The following is a 7,014-nucleotide window of genomic DNA, read 5'->3' as shown; positions in this document are numbered from 1 at the left end:
TATATATGTGAATAGTTGATCTTACTATTATAGTGTTTAAGATTGAGATGATAACAATAATGTAAATAACGTGAAGTAACAAATTAATCAGGTAATGAAACATAACATATTCTTCATTTTCTTAAACCTATTCTTTTTTTGTGTTTAAAGTTAGTTACATTAGTTTTACGCATGTCATTAATTTCTAAAGAAAGCATTGTACAATAAGAACATGAATTTTATTAGCATTTACCTCATAAACATATTTTTAATAAAATAACATGCATCATGTTTACAACTTCTCGTAAAAACAACTACAACAAGTAAAACGGTGTGAAAAACCGTTTTTAATTATTACCAAAATGTAAACGTTTCGCGTCCTCAATCCTACTCCTGAAATAAATATTTTTATATATTAAAAATCTACAATGTTTATACTAATGAATTGAAACTATACTTAGTCTAAAATCTAAATGTCGCTTCAGTTAATCAAGCAAGACTTAAGAATGAAGATGTAATATGAAGTAATTAATAAAACCTGCAGGCAGGAACAATGAGAAAGACAAACTTGTCGTTCTATTTTTCTCTATATATGTAGGGGTGGCGCCATCTCATTCTCAAACGTAGTTTATTCTCTTTCTGATATTTTATGAGAAAAAAACATTTCTTCCAGCGTGACGTGACATGCAATGTCTATTCGAGAAAATGACCCGCACTCAAATTTTATCATAACTTTATTCATGAGAAAACAAAGTGTACGTGTATAGACACGATATATAGTACATTTTACAAAGCACTTTGATGAAATTAAAAAAATAAGAAAAAAAGCGTTCCTTTCAATCTTTATCTTTTAAAAAAGATTTTCTTTTTTACTTTCCAGATCTCACTTCTCTTAAAAAAAGTGGTAACTTAGACAATATATTTAAAATGCCTGGTGATACGTATATCCTTATTTGTATATATAGGATCACTAACAAACGTTATATATATATATATATATATATATTCAGAACCTCTATTATGGTTAGAAATTAGTTCGTGTTGAAGAAGAGCCGATCGAGGATTCAGATTCTTTCAGGCAATTAACATGCTCATCTCCAGAATCATGACAGGTTGGTTCCTTTTCATCTTGTGGAATCTTGTTTCTTTTTCTTCTAAAGGCTTTTAACCATCGTGTCATATATTCATTCCTGTATCTAACAAGTTTTGGGATGATATATATATGCTTTGTATAAAGTATATATCATCCCAAAGACCCATGAAATGAATAATGGTCCGCTAAAAGTTAGCAAACTACTTGTATTAACTGAAGCTAGGGAAGATGACATAACTGACCCAAACTTCAAACGAACAACTGCTGCTACAAGTGAAGTTAATTATGAGGTCCGTAGACGGTTTAGCTCATATGTTGAACATAAACTCCCTCAATTTGAGTTCCGGTATTTTTTTCGAATTTTAGCGTCTTTCGATTCTTTACTAAATATTTTTTTTGAACGCGTAAAATTTACACGTTTATTTATGTGGCTAGTTTTAGTATTTAGTTTCAAGCTTGTAACAAAATTTGACAAATATAAAACCCTTATGTAACGACAACTCATATAATTGTAATATTTAGCTTTATATATGTCAATATTTTTCATTAAATTCCTTGTTTTTTTCCTCTTGTTTTCGCTATGCATCATATAAAGCATAAACTGCAACAGTGAAATGATTGGTTTTCTTGTAAGCACAAACGATAAAGAACTTGTATAACATTAATTGATCTAGAGTAGAACTCTTAAGTTTTTCATATCCTTATCTCGTTCGCAACTTAAAATTCTCACAAGTCTTCAAGCCTTATGAAGGGTGCAATAAGGTATCTGTAAGACTAAGTACTGTTACTGTAGTTGTAGTGGACGGCATTCACTAAGGGCTATGTCGCTGTCACATAAGTATAAGGACGTTCACTAGCTAATCGTCACATAGTGGTTCAAATGAAAATACAATTATTATTAAAACTTGTTTTTTTTTTAAATGAGAGTGAGGTATTTTGATTGGCTAGATCTGTAGTTGGTCCCTCCACTTAAAGCCCAAGAGTGCTACTCCTTGTTTAGCGTCTTCTACTTTGAGTCGTGTAACGGTTTAATCGGTAATATGACAGGGAGTGGTGTCCCACCACATTCCACTTCACTTGATCTGATAAAATAATTGTATATATATATATATTACATGACCATATCAAGATGTATACCAAAAGGAAATCAATTGTTGAATGGAACATACTTATAAGAAAACAAAGACTCGACAAGAGTATAGAGGGACGCGTGCACAATTTGCATCATTTTAATTTGCTTAGGTGTTGTGGATCTTGTATATATATTGTATGGTGGAAGATTGTTTATAAATTTTTTATTATGTTTCAATTTATATTATTTTGATCATTTTTTAAGTATATTAAGAGCACTACAATAAGGGTGGGCGGGGCACCCTTAGGTTAGGTACAGCTACACCAGAGCTGAGCTGTGACACTGCCACCACCTTTTTGGGTAGCACTTGCGGGTATCAATCAACGAAGGAAACTGGTCATTGTGCGTGGAGAGGAGACAGAGTTGAAAGCCAGGTTCACGGGTATTGCGTCGACGGTTGATATGGGTTCCCACGAGTTTGGTGAGTTGTCCAGCGGTGATTTGGAGATAACCGGTTCCGAGGGACATATATGTTATAACATAGTTCTTAACATTTAACTAACTAGTGTTTTACCCGGCGTCGGGACGGGTCGGTAAAACTCGGGCGGTCAAGTGTTTGGGTGGTAAGTCGACGTGAATTCGGTCGGTTTAGTTACATGCGTTGTTGTACTAGAACTATAACCAAAAATAAATAAATAAATAAATTTATAAAAATTAAGGTGCACCAATAGGGTGGCCTCGACGGTAAAACGCAAGCATTGGTAAAACCCAACCGATGTTGTTCCCCGGCGTTGAGGTGGTGAGCTTATACAAATTTGGCCGATTTTTGTCATGTTATGGTACTAGAAATAAAACAAAAAAGAAAAAAAAAACAAAATCGACAATCGGTCGGTTTTTGCTACGATACTGAAAGTAAAACAAAAATGTGGTCAACCTACACGAATTTGGTCAGTTTCCGTCACGTTCGTTACGGTACTAGAACTAAAAAATCAAAGAAAAATAAAACAAAAACAAAATTGACATTCGATCGGCTTTCGTTACATTCGTTATGGACGTAAAACCTTAACGTTGATAAAACCCGAGCTTTGTCGATCTTGGGCGTTGCGGCACTGAGTCGACACTATTTCAGTCGGTTACGGTTAGGATTATTACGATACCAAAACTACAACATAAAAGTCATAAAAGCCGTCATTGGTAAAACCCGAGTGTTGACGGTCCATGAGTTATGAAGACCATTCGACACAAATAAGCGTTTAAATTAAAATAATGCAAAAAAGTAGATGCCGCCAAGTGGATCAATGAGGTCACTTGCGGCACCAAGCTTCTAGTTTATTATAATAACTAGATTTTCATCCCGGCGCATTGCGTCGGGGCAGCTGGCAAAACCCATACGTTGAAACTCGGGCGTTGGTAAAACCCGAACGTTACAACTATGAGTCGACACGAATTCGGTCAGTATCGGCTGCGTTCGCAACAATATAGACACCATTGGTAATATTTGAGGGTTAAAAACCAAAATATTAATTCGTCAAATTAAAATATAAAAGTATTAACATATAAAAAACAAAATATTTAAGACGATGCTTAGTTGGTTGGCAAACCCAGGCGGTGGTAAAACAAAAGCGTTGTCGGTCCCGAGCATTGAGGCGGGAACTTGACACGAATTTGGTCGGTTTTGATTACGTACCTTATTGTACCGGAACTAAAACACGAAAAAATAAAAAAACTTGAAATGGACCAACGGCCAATTTGGTGGGGGTGGGGGGGGGAGTCGATAACGTTGTCGGTCATGGGCTTTAAATAAAGCCGCGAGAATGCGTGAACTCGACTGGTTTCTTTCAGGTTTGTTATGGAACCGGAACTAAAAAAATTGACGCTTGATCAGTTTCCAATACGTTTATTGTGGTAATTAAACAAAAAAAATACAAAATTTACCGATCAATACGGTGCCGCCAAGTGACCCAATAAGCCACTTGCGGCACCAAACTTGTAAATTATAATAATAATAATAATAATAATTTATTTATTATGAAATCAAAGTAGCTAGTACCTCTTGTGAAATTTGCAACTGTGTTCAAATTTCTCAAACTTTTATCTCGAATATACATCAAATTGTCATGCCATAACTCTTCAATGCACACCATTTGAAACTTGAGAGAAAATTTGGGACCAACTGAGTCACTCTTAGAATCAAAAACTTCATACAGATAATTTATAAATATTGATGAGTGCACGATCAACTAATGCTGTTTTGTTCACCGGCCAACAAGATATCATACAGATTTCAGGTTGTGTAAAATATTGTTGAACATACATTTGGAGTTCCATTTAAGTGTAAATCAACTAGATGTTTCGGTAAATAGTGAAGTACCTCTACTCTAAGTTCTCATATATCCAACATTTAGTTCATTACAGCAACAGTCAAAATGCTAAAGGTCAGAACATTGGCACGTTTGTATCATCAATCTGCTATTAAAACAAGATTATTTATTTGTATTATATGTAATAAGATAGAGCTACCAAAAAATGTTTTCCTAGTATGAAGGTGTTGAAATATAAAATTATTGTTTTTGGTCTAAATAGTCAAATATTGTAATGGTGAATAACAGGTTTGAAGCTGTTTGATTATTGGGAACCATGGCTGCAGCCAAGCTCACGCTGCTTGTGGGAGAGTGCCAGCATTATACTCCAACTTGGGTTCTTTGCGGTCTTGTTAATCAGCTTTGTTATGAGGCTCATCAAGTCATGGTCCAATCACGAAACAAAGATCAAGAGCCGAGAAACTTACCCAAGCAACTTGAACATAGGCCTCTCTTACAAACTAAGCCTAGCTTGCTCCATTCTATTACTCGGTACACATATTATGATTCCTCTAACACTGAAAACTGGAAACCAAGATCATTGCAAACTAGAGTTTCCGATATTATCCTCAGAAATCATGCAAATTGTATCTTGGGTTATGACCTTGATTGCACTATACATGATTCTAAAACACAAGATTGTTGATTTCCCATGGATTCTAAGAACCTGGTGGCTATGCACTTTCTTGTTAACGGCTTCTCGTTTTACTCTAGATGTATATATTCTGTTTTCTCATCATTATCAGCCCAGACTACCGGAATTCATACACTTTATCGAAATTCTAGCCTCAACTCTCTTGTTGTTTCTTGCGTTAAGAGGAAGAACCGGCTTTGCTCTAGGTGATCCAACTCCCCTCACTGAACCATTTCTAGATAGAGACCCAAACCCGAAACAACATTTGGAATCAAAAAGAGAGTGCCCTTATGGAAAAGCGTCCTTTTTTCAACTCGTGACATTTTCTTGGCTTAACCCATTGTTCGTTGCTGGAAATAAAAAACCACTAGACCAAGATGAGGTACCGTACATTGACACAATTGATTCCGGTCTTTTTACATCAGAATACTTTGATGAATGCTTGAAGCAAGTTGGGACAGAACACCTTTCTATCTACCAAGCAATTTATATTTTCACAAGAAAGAAAATAGCAATCAATGCCCTTTTCGCCATTACAAGTTCTGCAGCAGCATATGTTGGGCCATTACTTATAAATGATTTAGTGAGTTTTCTGAGCGAAAAGAAAACCAGAAGTTTAACTGGTGGGTATCTTATTGCAGCCGGGTTCTTGAGTGCTAAATTTATCGAGACACTAACGCAACGACAATGGATCTTTGGTGCTCGCCAACTCGGGCTCAGACTCCGGGCTGCTCTAATATCTCACATATACAAAAAAGGACTGGTTTTATCTAGCCGTTCATGCCAAGCACACACGAGTGGAGAGATAATCAACATTATGAGTGTTGACATCCAGCGAATAACAGATTTCATGTGGTACATTAACACATGTTTTATGTTACCTATTCAAATCTCATCAGCAATGTTTATTCTTTACATAAATCTTGGGATGGGTTCGTTTGTTGGGCTCGCAGCTATGATCATATTAATGTCCGGGAATATACCTTTGACAAGAGCTCAAAAATGGTATCAATCGAAGATAATGGAGGCCAAGGATGCACGAATGAAGTCGACTTCAGAAGTATTAAGGAACATCAAGACACTGAAACTTCAAGCGTGGGACACACATTATCTCAAGAAACTCCAAGGTTTCAGGAAAGCGGAGTACGATTGGCTATGGAAATCACTTAAACTCAACGCGGCTGGGGCTTTTATTTTCTGGGGTGCACCAAGTTTCATATCGGTGCTGACTTTTGGAGGGTGTGTTCTGATGGGTATCCCACTCACAGCTGGAAGGGTTCTTTCAGCTTTAGCTACATTTAGAATGTTACAAGACCCTATATTTAATCTCCCAGATTTGCTCAATGTAATTGCACAAGGGAAGGTGTCCGCAGATCGTGTGGCTTCATACCTCCAAGAAGAAGAGATTCAATCCGATACCGTCGAGTATGTTTCAAAAAATCTTACAGAGTTTGATGTGAAGATTGAAAACGGAAGATTCAGCTGGACCCGGATTCAAGAAATCCAAATCTTGATCAAATTCAGCTTCAAGTCAAAAGGGGAATGAAGGTAGCCATTTGCGGAACCGTTGGGTCTGGAAAATCTAGTTTGCTGTCGTGTATACTTGGTGAGATGCCTAAGTTATCTGGAACGGTGAAGATAAGTGGTTCGAAGGCTTACGTTCCCCAGTCTGCGTGGATCTTGACGGGGAACATTAGAGAGAATATATTGTTTGGGAAGGCTTATGATAAAACAAGGTACGAGAATACAATCAAAGCGTGTGCGTTGAGTAAAGATTTTGAGCTTTTTTCCACTAGAGACTTGACAGAAATTGGGGAAAGAGGGATAAACATGAGTGGAGGCCAAAAGCAAAGGATTCAGATTGCGCGTGCAGTGT

The 7,014-nt window shown here is 36.5% G+C and overlaps 1 pseudogene; it reads left to right on the top strand.

The window, feature by feature from the left end:
* The first annotated feature begins 978 nt into the window (after positions 1–978).
* LOC143608029 (ABC transporter C family member 9 pseudogene) lies at positions 979–7,007 on the top strand (annotated as a pseudogene).
* Positions 7,008–7,014: the final 7 nt, after the last annotated feature.

The sequence above is a fragment of the Bidens hawaiensis genome, unplaced genomic scaffold (assembly GCF_021521415.1).
Source record: "Bidens hawaiensis isolate Kalapana, Puna unplaced genomic scaffold, B.hawaiensis_p1.1 tig00094582_1, whole genome shotgun sequence".
NCBI classification, from domain to species: domain Eukaryota; kingdom Viridiplantae; phylum Streptophyta; class Magnoliopsida; order Asterales; family Asteraceae; genus Bidens; species Bidens hawaiensis.
The sequence above is the reverse complement of the archived record's forward strand: the minus strand, read 5'-3'. Positions and strand labels throughout refer to the sequence as shown.